Here is a 19,132-nt window from a genome sequence, read left to right on the forward strand (position 1 = left end):
GAGCACTAATCCTGCGAAATAAAGAGATGTCGCTACTCCTCGACACCCAAGAGTTTGCTCCTATTTCTTGAACAAATTTTGTTACATAGGTGACATAATTTGTACTCTGTACATAAATAACTTTTTCTTATTTTATTTTGCACGAGTTGTTTATTTTGATTTTATTTTCTAATTTTGTTTCTATTAGTGATCAGATGACATGTAGCAGCTTAGGGTTGAATCTAACACATGAATGAAACAAACCTTAATATCTTAATTGGTGGTACTTTTATAGGGAAAATTTATTTTTCTTCATTATTTTATTCCTTTTATCCTCTAAAATCTTTTACATTAATAATCAAATCCTCTTTTCTTTTCTTTTTACCTTTACCCCAATAAACCACTAATCTTCTCTAAAAATCATCTACTTTACTCTCTTTCTCTCTCTCACACGACCTCTTTCACTTTCTCTTAAACTTATCTTTTGTTTTCTTACCTTTTCACCAAAACCCTCCATAGTTGCTGACCAAATCTATGGAATCTAAAAAAAATGTTAGCACGAGAAATGGCTCACTCTAAGTCAAATCCAAGTGCATCTTTTTCATCTGCTACGGCTACACATTTCCAACACTTTCACAGTGCTGAGGCAGAGACCAAATTTAAGGCACTACAAAAATGCCAAGTCTACTCGAAGGATAATTTTGTCTTCCCCGCAATAGAAGAACCGTTCGAGCGAGAAGTATGGACTTTGTTTGAAAACATAAATGGGAAAGTTTGCCTAACATCCAAAGGCGTGGCTCCGGCTTTAGTCCGGGAGTTTTATGCACATATAGGAGCCAGTCCCATCACTCTGTCTTTGTGATAGGGAGTTTCCATTTCACTCCCTCAACCATCAACAGATATTCAAGATTGGCAAAGTTGAAAATCAACATAAGATTTTTTTTACCGAGGAAGATTCAAAGACATGGTCTGCTAGAGGATTTATGTTTTGGCTAGGGAAGTCTGAAGGGAATGCTCCCAAACGAAACGCGTGGATCGTCAAGCCCTTAAACCAGTCACAAAATTATGGAATCACTTTTTAAAGGGCAAGTGATGCCCACCTCGCCACAATGTTTTACGGTAATTGATGTTACTACACTCTATTATCTACAGGAGCTCAATTGATATGGGTGAGATTATCTTTAAGAGGGTCCATGAATGTTCAAAGTGGGCCAGAGGTAACTTACTTTTTCCCAATTTAATAACCGCTTTATGCTGGAAGAAAAAGGTCCCTGAGAAACCTTTGGAGGAGTTTATCAAATCAAAGGAGGGCATCATCAAAAAGAATGTGCCAGAGCTAATGAGTTTTGATGATAACGGTTCGAATGAAGGATTGGAATGAGGAGCCAAATCTATAGTCGTGGTGAGAATGGTGGTGTTGTCACCAACACTCGGGAAACACGGGAGCGTTTGGAACATTTGGAGGGTCACATGCAGACCTTCTTCAATTATGTCAAGGCCAGACACATACAACTGAACACGTTCTTCCAGGAACTGCTATTAGTGGCCACTAAAAAACTGTCATCGTTCCCTGAAGAACTATTGAAAATCAACCCCACAGGCGGCAACACATATTTACCTCGACACCAGATGTTTTGCCCGGTTCCTCATTTGATTACTCCTCTCACCACGCACATATCTGATCTATGCAGAAGGCCAGGCCAGATGGATGAGTACATCAACTCATCCTCTTCATCTTCGATGCATACGTAACTTAAATTTTCGACGTCGAAGATTTTGAACCAACCAACGATGATGTTGAACCAGTTACAGAGTAACCATCCCTATTCCAGCCCCTAAACAACCACAGGATGTCAACACTTAACCAGTTATCCACACTGAAGCAACCAGCTCATCGACGAACCCGCTAAGCCCTTCCAGACCTAGAAAATTCCCCTACCCGACAGTCCTCCCAAGACCCGGCGTCACCTCAAGCGTATAACAGGTTGTATCGCTATTCTATCTCCATCCGAGCTTCCTTTAGAATACACGTGATCAACCAGCCCCTCATCTTAAGTGATGCAACACCCGCGTGTCGAGTTGACCTTCTCCAACACAATGAGGTACCAAATTTCACTTGCATTTACATCATCATTTTAGAATAATTTCCCATGTATTAGATTTCATGCATTGAAGATAATGCACCCCTCAAGTTTGGAGGAGGTGGTGTGCCTCAAATTTAGTTAGTTTCATTTATTTGATAATGATTGGTTGAATTTGTTTTGTCATGGAACGAGTATATTAGGATAATTGTTGGAATAAGTTGAGGATGCTCGATTATGAAAATAATTCTTATTGATTAGGCCATAATTTTTATGACTGTTGAAGGATAGAGCAACTCTAGGACTTGATGCTTTGTGATCTTGTTAACATGATTGTATGTTTTCTCTGCTTAAGGTGCGTAGAAAATTTGTAGGGAAAAACTTTTTGCACTTCGTGGCATTAAATGATCGAAAAGATTAAGTTGAACTCATTAATGTTTTGAATTGTGTTGAATTACAAATAAATGTCTTGGTATAACTGTAGGGGGACACTCCTCTATGTGTTGGCATGACCTAGAAAACTCATTAAATAAATGGTTGCCTTAGTATGAGTGAATGAAAGTAGTCACTGGATGACTCTACACCTGACTAGATTGGGGGTGGAAGGTATGCTCCCTTTGACCTAGAGTGTTGGATGGTAGATGTAATGAGCTGACTCCCCTTGGGCACTTTTTTGTAAAAACATTGAATAAAACAACACAAAGTATGAAGTTACATGTAGAATATAGGATGAAAATGTTTTTAGTGAATAATTTGATGCCTTGGAAAAAGTGAATAACTTACTTAGGAGGTTTCTAAATACGTTAAAGCATAGAATAATACAATCATGCACACACACTGACAAAGAGTCTTGACCTAGGGAAATGTGCTTAAATTTTGTAAAGTCTTACATGTTGAGGATATACCTTTTTACTAAGGGCTGAAATTTTAAACGACATGATTGTCCTAATTTTACTTTGTTGTGACACTTAATTTTTTCTACTGCTTATTATCCATTGCTTGAGGACAAGTAATACTTAAGTTTGGGGTGTGATAACTCCATAAAAGACAATGTTTTGGGTCTTTTTACTTAGGTTATTATTTGTCTAAAAGCCATTTGTCATAGCATTTTAGTCTCTTAGTTGCATGTAGTATACATTTTCATGTGGTGAATAAGTTTTACCGAGGAAAACTTTATTTGGTTTAACTGATACTGCTGAAGAGGAATGTTGTTGATGATTGTGTTGATGCAGGAAAGGACGAATGAAGAATATATTTACCAAGCCAAATCAATTTGCTAGGGCCAACGGAGCAGAAAAAAACGACAATGAGGAACATATTTTCTTGACTAGGCGAGAGATATCACGCATGTCTGACACAACTTGACAACTGCTAATGTCACTTGCCCAAATCAACCTCATGTTCACTCATGCCCTTAGTAAGTTAATGGGGACCACTGCCAGCTACTATATAATTCACAAAATGGGTATAAAATTAAGGGTATTTATGGAATTTCCAAGGGCACTAAACCCTAGAAATTCCCACTATAAATAGCCTATTATAACTCTTCAAATAGTGGAGGAAACAAAGAAGAAGAGAAAAGAATATACCCGAGGCTTGGAGTAGGTTGCTGCGGCACTTCACTTTCACACCATCCCCACTCGACCATCCTTGGTGCCCTCTATAGCCAGACTTCATTGGAGCGGCGACCAGGCCTCGAGAGAGGTTGGTCGCTAGAGCAAGTGTGGTGGTGGTCATAATGTCATGGTAGCTTAGATTTTGGGAGTTTTTCTTCCTTTTTTTTATATCGTTTAAAGGGTTGTACTTAATGAATGATTCTTGGATGATATTTACCACACCATAACTGTTTTTGGTGTTTGATGACGCTTGAAAGATACTTTTGTTCAATTGTTATTGATCAACGCAATTTTGTTATTGCTAAGTGTTGTTTTGTTCATTGTTTTAATATTTTGCCTTAACTCTGTAAGAACCTTCGAGAGATTGCCTGGTGCCACAATAAAACATTCATAGTCTTTGTAAGAGCCTTCAAGAGATTGCCATTTTTCTAAGAGTAGATGCCTAATATCGAGAGAGTTAGGGTAGATCTATGTGAACAAGGGAACTAATCCGGGATGGTGAGGTTCTAATCTACCTTAGAGATAAGGAGGGTTTCATTTCCAAAAAAGGTAAAAACTTGAATAAGATAGGCCAAAAGCTACAGTTTACGCTGAGGGGTATTTCCGCAATAATAGTTTGACAAACCAAGGGTTGTAGTTCATGCCGAGTATTGCCGTAGAAAAAGTCCTGAAACACTCTAGTGAATCCTGTCGGACAACACAACATAACACTCTCTGAATCATCATAAGCATAGAATAATTTGTCGCCATAGCAATTCCAACCCAAGTGCTCCATTAGAAGTCTGATTGTGCGAGGCTTTTCTGAATATTGATAATCGTTAATTTTTATTACCTTGACAACTTTTATTTGTTTACGTTTGCATATTTTTATTGCCTTTACCAAACTTTTTGTTCTCTTCACTTTACAATTTTTTGCCTCAACAATTTTCTATTCGTTCATACACTACATATTGTTTGCTTTTTAAACAAGAATAGGAGAACTAGTTAGTGACATCTAGTTCTAGTTGTTGCAAATATAAAAAATCCCATCAATCCCTGTGGAGAGGATAACACACTTACTACTATATTACTTGCATCGATTGTGTATACTTGCGCATATTTGTGCCACAACACACATTTACACTTGATTAACGAACAATTTGATAGATTGTGTAAGTAATAAAGATTATATGTGTAATTATTCAAATTTTATTAACTGCCACGTCAACACTTCTGTTAATTGTTAATGTCAAGTGGCTTGTTTGAATGCATTTAAATAGTTTAGTGACCTTATTGACAAAATTTCAAAAATGGTGGTCAAAATGAAAATGGGCAATAGTTAGGTGGTCACTGTTATAGTTTACCCAAAAAGATTATGGAAAATAATATAATTAATATTATTTTAACTAATTTACCTTTAAATGTTTAACTAATTTAGCTTTAAATTTGAGTACTTTAGAATTTTAAAAATTTTATAAATTAAATTAATGGTTCTCATCGTTAGAGGTGCTCAATGGTGCTCGTCTAGTGCTGTAGAATTTTCCTATAAAATGAATGTACAAACTATAACGCTTTTCACTAGTAGAAGTCTAAATTATTTTTTGAATGATCCATGTGTTAAACGTTATAAATGTTTCCACTTTAGGTGTCCGGATCGTCAACGACGTTAATTTCCTCTATTAAGTTACACGTGTAACAATCTGGTAATTTTAAAATTTATTTTTAAAAAAAATTAAAATTATTATTAAATTTATAAAAAAAGCATAATTCTCTTCAATTAAAACTCCCCCAAAATCCTTAAATCCTAACATTAACTCATCACTGCCACCTTTTCGACCATTGCCTCCGACGTAGCCCCTGTTATACTCCTAGTCATACACCACTGTAGCTGTCATTGATTAGCCGTCAGAATCACGTGGGATCACAATTTTAATCCTAGGGTTTGCGAGGTATAAAACATCAATTTCTAGTCGATCGGTCATTGACCGGTCACATTTTCATAGGAGTTTTGATCGTCTAGTGGAGGTGAGATCGGGTGGAGCTTCGTCAATGGCAAAGGGCGGAGGTCGACGTGGGTATAGGGGTTGAAATGAAGGTTTTCAAAGTTTTGGGGTTATTTAAATTTCTTTGCTTTTTAATATAATTTTTATTTTTAAATTTTTAAGAGAATTTTTAAAATTACCATATTATACGTGTCACTTAACGGATGAAATTAATGTAGTTGATGACTCGGGCACCCAAAGTGGTAACGTTTGTAACATTAGACAACCGAGATCATTCAAAAAATAATAATTTAGGCATCTATTCAAAAAAAAAAAAACGCTATAATTTGAGCACTTATTTTACAATTAAGCCTATTTCATTTTAGGGTGAGGGAGAAATGTGTACTGGCATAAAAAGGTAAAAGTATTTCTCTTGAATTTGATGGATTTTAGTAAGTTGATTTATTTTTAAAATGATTCGAGTTCAAGCTGAGTTATGTTAATTTTTTAAGAATGTGGTTGGGATATGTTCAAGTTTAAAGTGAAAGAATTCCACTCGATCCAATATAATATTATAAATATTCATTATTTTTTAGAGAAAATTATAGTATCTCTTTATATACTATTTTTCAATTATATCCTTATTTTATCTAATAAAAATTGTGTTTATTTAGGTTGAATCTAGTTAAATTAGATATAAATTTTATCTAAAAAGCATATTAGATTTAAATCATATGAATCCCTCCTAAATCCAGACCAAATTCAAATTGAGAGCGTAGTACCCTAATTTTGTCCAAGTGTTTGAAAATGAACTTGGGGTCGATCGGATTGGATTGAAAACATTCCAATGGTTTTGAAAGTTGTTCATGCAAGAACGACAAATTGACTCGAGCGACCTTGGTGGCATGAGTAGAAATAATTCGAGGTCTTGTAAATGCTTGCATTTGGGCTTGATAACCATACTTGCTTATTTTAAGATTCTACGAGTTCAATTTTCATCAAAATCATTAAAACTCAAATGCCCGAAACTTAATCCAAATAAACATTAAAATGTCCAAATTCACATTTCGGTCTATCATTTATAAACTTAAACCCCATTACAAATTAATCCAAAACCCATACCCGCTACATTAACCTTTCAGACCCATTAACCATACCAACTACCCAAATTCAAAGCTCATCTACCAAGTTACAGAGCAATCCCAATGTTTGTGGTTTAGGGTTTCTAAATCTACCGTCGCATTCATCATCCATATCACCAGGCAGTGGTCCAAACAAAACCAGCAGCTTCCAGAATCTTCTCCATAAGCTCTCTACACTTCACGTCAGCACCAGTGGTCCCGAGATTGTTTCATCTCCACAACCATTCCAACAGCTCCCGAAAAACGGTCTCCATAGATTCCATGCAACAGCACCATGCATCGGAAAAAACAAAACAAATGAGCTGTAATTTTTTTTACTACTGTAAGTCAATTGTAAAAACAAAGGGTTATAAAAACTCAAAAATGAGTACTGTAAAGGGGATTATCCACTGATTTCGAAAGAACACAACCAATACAAAGGCAATTTTTCTCAAGGATTCTCATTTTTTTCCCATTTTCATAGCACTATATAAGTGTGTTTTTATTTAAAAACCAAAATAAAAGAGAGGTCGTTGGAGTTTACCTTTGGTTATGGATTTGTTGTCTTCGGAAACCGTTGTAGGAGTGGAAGGAGTCAGACGGTCGGGTGTTTTAAAAGGGGATTGTCGAGACACTATTTAGGGAGCGTTTTAGCTTTTCTAGGTCTTGATTTTGGAGTCTAGAGGAGAAACATAAGATTTTAGGTTAGTTTTGGTGGGATTTTACGAGTAAAGTATCGCCGGCGTGTAGTGTTTGGAGTGGTGGCGTTGGGTTTTCAATAGCTTGGCCATAGGTGCAAAGGAAAGGGGTTCAGATACAAAATAAGAGCTTTGGTTTGTTTATGGTTTACAACCGTTTTTAACCGGGTTTAAAAAATAATAATATTATTATTATTGTTATTATTATTATTATTACATTTTTGTATATGCCCTTGTCACAGCCCAAATTAGAAGCACAGCTCAAGCCCCAGAGCCTAAATTATAAATGAAATGATTAGCGAATTTTGGCTTTGTTTTGGGTCTTTTATAATAATATCGAAGCTACGTTTTTCAATAGGGATCTTTTGTGTATTTTCATCATGAGTAAATTAAACATTAGGGGCTTATATGTTTTACATATTCATGTTATGATCACCTATTGTGTTTCATTTATATTGTATTTCATGCATCGTATTTATAAATTTTGTATTTTAGTCACTTTTTAAATATAATATTGGTTGTTTTGGTTTTTTTGTTCGGTCATTAAATATTATTTCTTATGATTTGGCATTTTTATTTTATGCATGTTTATTTTGGTCAATGTAAGTCATATAGTTTTAATTATTTTGATTTCTAGGATGTATTATTTAATATTGGCAATTTGGGCTCTAGTTTATTTTTATTCATGTTTTTGTTTTAATGTATATCAGTCCTTTATATTATTTATGAGTTATTTCTAGTGCTTGTAATGTTATTTTTTTTTATTTTGGCTTTGTTTTTATATTTGTGGTTTAGCCCTTTAATTTTCTGTTATTTATTTTATTTAGTCATTTAATTTTATGTTTTTGTTATTTTACTCCTTTAATTAATTAATTAATTTGAATCAAATTAATCAATATTTAATAAATGAATCATATTTTAACTTGATATTTGATTCAGGATTTCTGTCATTACGACAACGTGTAAGCGACACAATACCAATTTTGGGCGCTATTGGGGTGCTAATCCTTCCTCACACGTAATTGACTCCCGAACCCGTTTTAATCGGATCTTTGTAAACGCAGACCAGTTTTTGTCTTAAAAACAATTTTGTTTAAAATTATTTTAAAGTACATTTTTAGGTATTCGACCTACCTAACTCAAAGGTCGATGGAGACTCCATTCAAATTAATGCAAAGTCACCAATTTTTCCAAATTAAAGTCGTAACTGTTTTTAAAACAATAAATAATTGTTCCACCTAAAAACGGTTATGACAGCTTGGCGACTCCGCTGGGGACTTTTTAGTGAGTCAAGCTGTAAGTCGTTTACACATTGTCGTTGTGATGGAAATTATGAGTTCGAGTTTTTAGTTATTTTATGATTCATTTATTGAAGTTTGTAATTGCTTCATTTTTTTGTTATACTAACATTTTGATTTTTGCTTTCAGATCTGTCCAAGTTTTGATCGAGTGGTTTCGTTTTCCTTTTGAGTCAAATGGTTGAATGTTCCTCCTTATACACATCACAGACATTTGCATAACATAAGCTCTATACTTGAGCTCTGAACCCTTTCTAAGTGGGGGTAAAAGCGTTACCTTCGTCGGAATGTATTCTCCGTACGGGCCTAGCAAGTAACCTTCGGGATTCTATACCTTATGTCTTCGTGTAAATTTATTCTCCGTATGGACATAAGGGAATGTATCCTCTCGAATTGAACTCGTTCCGCTCGAAACCTATAATGGAGGATCGAGGGTTTGGCAGCCTAAGGGGGTACCAACATCAGGGATAATTCGAGTACCCTTATCTCGTTAGAGCCGAAACCATGCATATAGTGAACCGTAGAACGGTCACCATAGGTATAGTCATATCAAACCTCTGTCCGTTAGTAAGTAGCCAAATTAAGTGTACACAAAGGAGGACCATTTCTGAACATTTCCTTTTGTTTTAAATTTTGTTGAATGACAACATGCGAACTAGATACCATGCAGTTAGGATTAATTTTTTGAAAAATCATTTTAGGTAGATAGCACGTCCGGGTAGGAATGTTATTTAATTAAAGCATGTTCGGGTAGATATCATGATTGGGTAGGTATTATATTCATCTTTGAATGACATTTTTATTTGTACCAATTGTCTTACCTGTAAAATTGATCTCTTTCTTTTATTTTGAACATTAATTTGTTTTGTTTGTGTCATTTTTCATATTTCTTTGCATTGCATTATATCATTTAAGAGAGGTGTTGATCCACAAAAATGTGTTCGTTAAACATAAACAATTTTCATTAATGGAAAAAGGGGTTGTAATACAATAGGTAAAAATACAGAGGCCCGACTATGGTCAGAAAAGACTCAGAAGGAAAAGGGAGGCACTCTGCAAGGCAATTATCTGTCACGTTCAATCAAGAAGATGTGGTGCCCACCATTGAGGAGTATACCACTATGTTGCATTGTGAATAACTCAGAATGGACCGGGATTTACACCAAGCACATCAAAAGTCCACTTTTCAAAAAAGGTTTGGCAAAGATTGCAGGAGTAAGACGAGAAAAAGGTTGTTGACATGGAGAGTTCCTTCGAAGACGACAAGAACAAGATGGCAAAACAATAGCCGAAATTGGAGGTCATCGTTGACGAATTCAAGAAGCAAGCAAGTGAGCTTCAGAGAGTTCCCTTCGATGGAGGTTTCTAATGGCCTTTCATCGAGGGTAGGCTCAGTAGGGAGTGAAAATCAGAGATGTGACCATTCGATACTTTTGGGAATAAGTACACAGAGCAGCTCGTCACTTGCACGGTTTAGCCAGAGAAGTCGGAGCGGTTCGACAGGGTATGCAACCGATGACAAACAAAGGCATAAGACTAGTCAACCAGTCAGAAGCTATCAGGATGTTTTTTTCTCTTAAAAAATAACACTTTTGTCCCAATAAGGATTATTTATAATAATAGACACATTTTCGGATCAATGCCTCAAATATTTCATGAATCATTGCATTTTGTATAGTATTCATTTAAGTATTTTTACATATATTAATCATACCTTGTGGGAAACCTTGAGGAGTTGCTTCTAATGGTTACTACATTATACAATACTGAAAATGGATGCAAAATTGGAGCAACTGAAGAAAGAATTGGAAGATAATTTGCGAAATATACAAACAAAGTGGGAAGCTAAAATGGAACAAGCTCAAAAGGCCACCCTGGATCGTACCTTGCAAAACCAAGATGACTTGGTTAATCAAATTGTAGCAAAGATGTGTGGGATCAACCAGGAAAAAAACAAAGAGAAAATTTCCTTGACCCATGAAACCTCTGAATATGTGAATGCACAGGCTAGTTCACAACTACTCGTTTCGCCCGACAAACTTCCAAGGCATCCAATGGGTTTCTCTACCAGTAAAACTCAAGCCACTGTGTTAAATCCTCGGTATAATTCTTGTTGAAAACATTTTGATTTTCGGTATAACAAATTAAGGGTTATTGAATTTTAAGATTTCACAATCATTTTTAAAGTATATTCGATTCAATTATTCGAATATCAAAATATTACTTCAAGATTTTAAAAGGTCAATTTCAATCCTTACTAAAGTGTAAAATTGTGTTTTAAACTTAAAATATTTTTGAAACAATTTTACAAAGTATTTTGAACCAAAATCGAGCCAAAAATTAATTTTCCAAAGGGATGTACCGATGCACTCCATGATGCATCGATGCACACCCATTTCAAATGCATTTTGTGTACCGATGCACAAGCTATGCATCGATGCACTCTTGAATATTTTGAAACATCGAATGCATTTTGTGTACCGATGCAGAGACCATGCATCGATGCACTCCTGGCTCTTTTAAACATCAAATGTAATTAGTGTAACGATGCACCCCTAGTGTACCGATACACTAAGTCTTATAACGGTCAAAATATTTGAATTTTACACATAGTGTACCGATGCACCTTGGCTATGCATCGATGCTTACACGCTCACAACTATTTTATTTAATTATTTTCACAAAATAACGACTCTATTGACTTCACCAATGATCTCAACGTTTAGAAGTGATTCAAGGTGTATTTAAACAAGCTTAGGAGCCATTGATCAACAACAATTGTGAGAGAAACAAAGAGAAAGCTTTAAACATCAAGTTTGAGCAATTCATGCCAATTTTCATTCAATATTCATTTTTGCTTTGAAGAACACCATTTGTACTCAATTGTATTCATTCTTGAGTATTATTTCTTGTTCTAGAATTGTGCAAACATATTGCCTTGTGGGGTTTTTCTGTAAGTTTGCAAATTTGTGTATTTCTCTTTGGGAGAGAGTTTTCTCAAGAATTTAGGGTATAATTCTTGAGGGAGTTGTAAGGTTACTCTTTTTCCTCAAAAGAAAGAACAAATTAGTGATTTTGTTGGAAAATCTTTAGTGTGGATAGCTAAGGTTGTGGACGTAGACTTTGGTTGATAAAATCGAATTACTCTAAATCGTTGTGCAATTATTTTCTATTTTTTGCAAAAGCTTCCAACAAATTTTTATTGCCAATTCACCCCCTCTTGACTATTTTGTCGATCGATTAAGTCAACAATTGGTATCAGAGCCTCACTCATTTGAAGGTTTAATCACCTCTTGATTCGATTCGGGAAGAGTTATATCGATATTCAAGTCATCAATGGCGTCCACTTCAAACTCTGACTTCGGTATTGATTCTATCCCCGTCAACAAGTATCCTTTCTTCAATGGAGCTAATTATGCTTATATGAAAAATAGAATGAGGTATTTCATTCAAGCAAGTGACATGGGAGCATGGAATAGCATAGAAGATGGATACTTCATTCCTTCCACTCATTCAAGATTGTGGAGTGAAGCAGAGACAAGAATGTTCCAGCTCAACTCAAAGGCTATCTATATTACATTTTGTACTCTTGTACCAGATGAATACGGGAGAGTTTCATCTTGTACAACCACCAAGGAGATATGGGATAAACTACAAGTCACTCATGAATGCACAGATGAGGTAAAAGAATCTAAAATTAGTCTTCTAACTCATAACTATGAAAATTTCAGGATGAAACCGAATGAATATATCAAAGCTACGATGGATAGATTTTCCACGATTGTCAATGGTCTCAAATCATATGGAGAGAACATTCCAAACGAAAAGCTTGTGAGGAAGTTAGTTTACTCTCTTCCAAAATCTTAGCAATCAAAGAAGATGGCAATCATCGAGACTAAAAACTTAAAGTCTTTAACTCTCGAAGAGTTAATTGGTTCTCTCCTTACTCATGAAATGACGCTGCAAGATGAGGCAGACCTCGAGAAGATTGACGAGACAAAGAAGGAGAACGAGAAAAAGAAGAATATGGGAGTTGCTCTCAAATCCACAAAAGATAAGAGTAATTCAGATGAAGATGACGAGGAAATATAATTCATTGCCAAACAGTTCAAAAATTGATGAAGCCCAACCGAGGAAGAAAATTCAAACGAAATGAAGGCTTCAAAAACAAACCGAAGGAAAAAGACCCTATTATTTGCTACGAGTGCAAAAAATCGGGTCATGTCAAATACGATTGCCCACAATTAAAGAAGAAGGGTCAATCGAAGAAAAAACACAAGGCTCACGTGACTACATGGAGCGATGAAGGTTCCGATGAAGAGGAACAAGAAGTAGCAAAATTGTTCTTGATGGCCATCAGGGAAATCTCTCAGGTAACCTCTAGCTCATTTAATTTCGAATATTATTCTTTTGATGAGTTATTAGAGGAATATAATGGGTTGGCTTCGGATTATGAGAAATTATTTTTAAAATACATAAATGATATTTCAAAATTGAAAAACGAAAATAATATCATATCCAAGACCAACAATGATCTTGAAAGTAAAATCAAATATTTGCAAATCAAACTAGATGAGTTTAAAAAAAATACCGATTTGCATAATTTACTTTCAAGAGTAAATGATGATCATCAAAAGAAAATTGATGATCTTAAAGCTTCTTTTGATAAAGTGTGAACAAAATGTTTTGAAAATAGAGAAAGTTCAAAATCCAACTTTGTTAGAAAAAGTTTTAAAAACTACAATCATAGAGGTCCCTGAAGAACCTATAATGGAAAAATCGTTAGAAGTATATGGGTTCCTAAAGAACTCATTACTGCTAAAGATATGGATATCCTACACAAATAGATACCTAAGGGGACTAGAATTTTGGAGACTAATGAATATGGACAAAAAAAGAAATTGGGTACCAAAAATAAAAAAATAGTCTATGTTTGTAGGGAAAGGAGCATTGCTACAAGGCATGAGAAACAAGTTCAAACTCATGGTACCTTGATAGTGGATGCTCAAGACATATGGCCGGAGACAAGAGTCGGTTCATGGAGGAGAGGTGACTTTTAGTATTAATTCAAAATGTCACATTGAAGGTATACGTACTATAGGTAATACCTCTTCCATACAAATTCAAAATGTTTTATATGTGAATGAGTTAAAGCTTAATCTATTGAGTATTAGTCAATTTTGTGATAAAGGATACAATGTCTTATTTGAAACAAATGGTTGTAAAGTCATTGACATTGCATCTAATCAGATTATGCTTGTTGGTCATAAAATAGGAAACATTTACATGGTGCATCTAGATTCAATAAATATGACTAATTTATGCCTAGTTTCTAAGGATGAGCATGATAGTTGGTTATGGCATAGGAGACTAGGACATACAAGCATGAGTGTTCTACAAAGACTAATTCAAGGAGATTTAGTAAGAGGGTTGCCAAAGCTAAAATTTGATAAAGATAAAATCTGTGATGCTTGTGCTAAAGGAAAACATCAAAGAGCCTCCTTTAAGTCCATTAATGATGTATCAACTAGTAGAGTATTACAATTGATCCATATAGATCTATTTGGGCCAATTAGAACTATTAGCTTGGGTGGAAAACAATATTGCTTTGTATTGGTAGATGACTATTCTAGATATATTTTGGTTCTATTTTTAAGTACTAAAGATGAAGTATTAGAAAAATTCATCACGTTTTCAAAAGTAATCCAAAATGAAAATGGTTAGTCCATAACTAGTGGTAGGAGTGATCATGGTACTGAATTTTAAAATCTTGGATTTACTGATTTTTGTAATTCTAATGGTATTAGCCATAATTTTTCAACACCGAGAACCCCTCAACAAAATGGAGTTGTTGAGAGGAAAAATCAAACTTTAGAAGAAATGGTTAAAACCATGCTTTGTGAAAATAATTTGCCAAAATATTTTTGGGCGGAAGCCACAAATACCGCTTGTTATGTTATAAACCAAGTAATGATTAGACCAATTTTGAAGAAAACTCCATATGAACTTTTCAAAAATAAAAAAAGCCTAACATTAGCTATTTTCATCATTTTGGATGTAAATGTTTTATTTTAAACAACGACAAAGAAAATCTTGGCAAATTTGATGCTAAAAGTGGTGAAGGAATTTTTCTGGGTTATTCCTTAAATTCTAAACCTTATCAGATATTTAATAAAATAACTTTAGTTGTAGAAGTGTATATACATGTTGTTTTCGATGATAATTCCCTTCCGAGGAAGGATTCTTGTGTGAATGATGATGTAGGTATTGTAAACACAAATGACATTAGACATAACGTTGGGGAACCATCATCAAAGGAAGAAACGAAAGATGAGGAAACTCATGATGTTCTCGAGAATCCAATCATTGAAGAAAGGGAAGTCTCTTACCCAAGAGAATACAACTATGTTAAGGATGGTGAGATAATAGGTGATACATCAAAAGGGGTAACAACTCGATCTTCTCTTAGAAATATATGTAATTATGTTGCATTTATTTCATGCATAGAGCCTAAGAATATCAAAGAAGCATTAGATGATGAAAATTGGATCATGGCTATGCAAGAAGAGTTAAATCAATTTGAGAGAAGTAAAGTATGGACATTAGTTGAAAGGCCTAGTAATAAATCTACTGTAGGTACCAGATGGGCATTTCGGAATAAGTTTGATGAAAGTGGTAATATAGTGAGAAACAAGGCTAGACTTGTTGCTCAAGGCTATACTCAAGAAGAAGGCATAGACTATGATGAAACATACGCTCACCGTAGCTAGGATGGAAGCAATTAGAATATTATTAGCATTTGCATGTTTTAATGAATTTAAACTATATCAAATGGATGTTAAAAGTGCATTTTTTAAATGGTTTTATAAAAGAAAAAGTGTATGTGGAACAACCTCTTGGTTTTGAAGATTCAAAATTTCCAGATCATGTTTTCAAATTGACAAAAGCGCTTTATAGTTTAAAATAAGCTCATAGAGCTTGGTATGAAAGATTCTTGAATTTTTAAATTGAAAAAGGTTTTTCAAAAGGGAAGGTTGACACTACATTGTTTTTAAAGCATAAATGTAAAGATTTATTAGTAGTTCAAATTTATGTTGATGCTATAATATTTGGTTCTACTAATGATGTTCTTTGCCAAGAATTTTCTAAGCTAATGCAGAGTGAATTTGAGATGAGCATGATGGGGGAGCTCTCATTTTTCTTGGGACTCCAAATCAAGCAAAGAAAAGATGGCATCTTCATCAATCAAGCAAAATACGTCAAGGATATGCTCAAGAAATTTGGATTGGAAAATAGGAAACCTCATGCCACTCCAATGAGCTCATCAACAAAGCTTGACAAAGATGAAGGAGGTAAATGTGTGAACGTTAAATTATATAGGTCAATGATTGGCTCTTTGCTTTATCTAATCGTAAGTAGACCGGACATTATGTTTAGTGTTTGCTTATGTGTTATATTTCAATCATGCCCTAAGGAATCACATTTACTAGCTGTTAAGAGAATCTTTAAATACCTTAAGGACACTCCTAGTTTAGGACTTTGGTATCCTAGAGACTCTAGCTTTAGCTTGCATGCCTTCTCTGATGTGGATTATGGAGGATGCAAAATAGATAGGAAAAGCACCTTTGGTACTTGTCAATTCCTAGGAAATATGCTGATTTCATGGTTTTCAAGTAAACAAACTTGTGTTGCATTATCTACCACTGAAGCAGAATACATTTCAAACCGGTAGTTATTGTGCACAAGTTTTTTGGATGAAACAACAACTTTTAGATTATGGAATTGAAGTATGTACCATACCTATCAAGTGTGACAATACTAGTGTTATTTGTCTCACTAAAAAATCCCATCCAATCCTCTAGAACTAAGCACATTGAAATTAGACATCATTTCATTAGAGATCATGTCGCTAAAGAACATGTAGTTCTAGAATTTGTTGATAGTTTGCACCAATTAGAGGATATTTTTACAAAACTTTTAGATAAAGAAAGATTTTTGACACTTAGGAGAGAATTAGGTTTAACTGACATATCTTCACTTAGTGTTTAAAAAAAGTTTAGCACTTTTAAATTAGAATTGAAAAATGCTTATAAAAATAATATTTTTGATTGCATTCTTTGCTATTAGTTAGGGGGAGTTTATGATTCTTAGTGAAAATTAATTATATATTCAAATAATGTTTAAGAATGGATTTGTTTGATTAAACATAGTTAATTTTTGATATATGAGTACGTAATACCACTAGAGCTAATTAATTTAGCATTTTAAGTGTTTTAAAATGGATTTTGGCATTTTTGTGCATAAGGCATTGATAAACTAGAGAGTGTACGATGCATCTCTTGAATATGCATCGATACATCATGAAGGTGTACCGATACATTCCTTGAATGTGCATCGATGCACTATACTGTGCATCGATACACCCATAGGGTTTTAGGCTTAAATCCCTAAATTTTTATTATTTTATCAAAACCCATTGTAAACACTCCTCACAGTCGTCGCCACTCTTTCTCACCCTACTCTCAAAAATTGCTCAAATCCAACGCTTTAAGTCGGAATTCAGTAGGCTTTCATCTCCTAAACATGATAGCAATCATTAAATCGTGCAAAACATCACTAATTCCACTCAATCCAAAATTTATCAAGGTATTTTTCAAAAACCTCAGTTTTTTATTTTTGAACTTAGGACTAGTCTTGATTAGTTCTAGGTTGAACTATATATCGGGCATTACTTACATTATGTTTCTAAACTAGATTCTACAACGAATTTCATCAAAAACACACAATTTTGTAACCTTTTTTTAAATTCGAAATAATTTTTTTTATTTTAAAAAATTATTGTTTTAATTGATGTTTTTGATTCAATTATGTTGTTTTCATGAAAACTTTATGTATTATTAATTTTCAAACATTGTTTTCCAAATAGTTTTCAAAACTTTGCCCATTAGGATTCAGTTTAGAGAACCTTGAATATTGCGGACTCAATTGAGTTTTGGGATTGATTATATTGCATACATTTGTTTTAAAATTTGCAGGTTACCTTACCCATTCTGATTCTTTAAACCATGTCTAATCCTACACGCCATATGTCATCATCGAGTCGTTCGAGTCAAAATTGACTTCCCATTCTTCCTCCACCACAAAATCCAAATCTAAACAAACCCTAATTAACCATTCTTAATTCATGCTTCAACAAACCTGGTCGTCATCGAGATGAATTATATCATAGGTTCGTTAATTCTCTCCAATCATACAAAATCCGAGAAGAACGTATCCCCTCCATTCAAACAATGGTGGATATGAACTTCGAATATCTTCCTATCCTCCGTTCCTGGAAGTTTGATAAATTGTATCAAATTAAGCCCATTTTTTATCACCAATTAGTCTTCCTTTTCTACTCCAATGCGGTCTGTGTCCAAAACGAGCGTCAAATCGAAACCATAGGAATTCAATCCTATCTCTTAGGTGAAGTCATTTATATCAACTCAGACATAATCACTAATGCCTTTGGTTTAGACAATGATGGTCTAGATAATGAAAGAGACATTGTGGCTACACCCTATCAATCTAAGGGTAGTGTAAGTACCTTACGAACTCATCACGAGCGATTTCTTCATTTGATGATCTCTTGGTGGTTTAGCCCATCCGGAGGTAGGTACTCATCTCTTAGGGTCATAGATTTATGGTGGATACATTGTATCCAACATAACAAGAAAATAAATTTGCCACAGATTATATTTGGTGAGATAGTAAATACCGTAAACGTTGTCCCATCCAAAAATATAGAAACTTTAGTTTACGGCTGTCTCCTCAGTAACCTGTTTATCAAAATCAGGCTTAAGGTTTCGATTGATATTCCCATCCCTCTCCAAAACCAACTCAATCTCACATCCTTAAATAAATCGGGATGAAAAAAGGAAGGTGACCAATGGGTTCGAACCTCTGAGAAAACACCGGGAGCTAGCTCCTCACGAGCTCCACCTCTTTCGGCACCGGTAGCGGACGATGATCCAGAGCTTCAATAACTTATGCAAGATATCGACGATATTGACGATGAAGCACCCAAGGACGAGCTGACACAACAAGAAGATCAAATGCCTCCATATTTCGATCGTTTTTGGAGTCATTTGATATAAGGTTTGCATCCGTAGAGTCCCATCTAACTGCTTTGGGGCCTCAACAACGGAAGATGAATGAACGTTTAGATGCGCTCACACTCGAGATGCGAGCACGTTATCCTCCTCCTCCCGATCCTCCATTGGATGACTAGACCTATCTTGCTTTAGTTTTCTTGGATTTAGGACTTATTGTTAAAACATTTTGAATGTTTTTGGATTGATATGTTTGAATGTTTGGATGTTAGATGTTTAACTTAAAT

General features: G+C 34.6%; 1 long non-coding RNA gene across 1 annotated transcript; it reads right to left on the reverse strand.

Moving 5' to 3' along the window:
• Positions 1–6,688: 6,688 nt before the first annotated feature.
• On the reverse strand, positions 6,689–7,566 carry LOC120183036. The gene is made up of 2 exons (XR_005521909.1): positions 7,303–7,566; positions 6,689–7,081 (listed from the first exon to the last, which is right to left on the reverse strand). It is a non-coding gene; the product is annotated as an uncharacterized LOC120183036 (long non-coding RNA).
• Between the last annotated feature and the right edge of the window lie 11,566 nt (positions 7,567–19,132).

Source organism: Hibiscus syriacus, unplaced genomic scaffold (genome assembly GCF_006381635.1).
Source record: "Hibiscus syriacus cultivar Baekdansim isolate YM2019G1 unplaced genomic scaffold, ASM638163v2 tig00112738_pilon, whole genome shotgun sequence".
Taxonomy (NCBI): Eukaryota; Viridiplantae; Streptophyta; class Magnoliopsida; order Malvales; family Malvaceae; genus Hibiscus; species Hibiscus syriacus.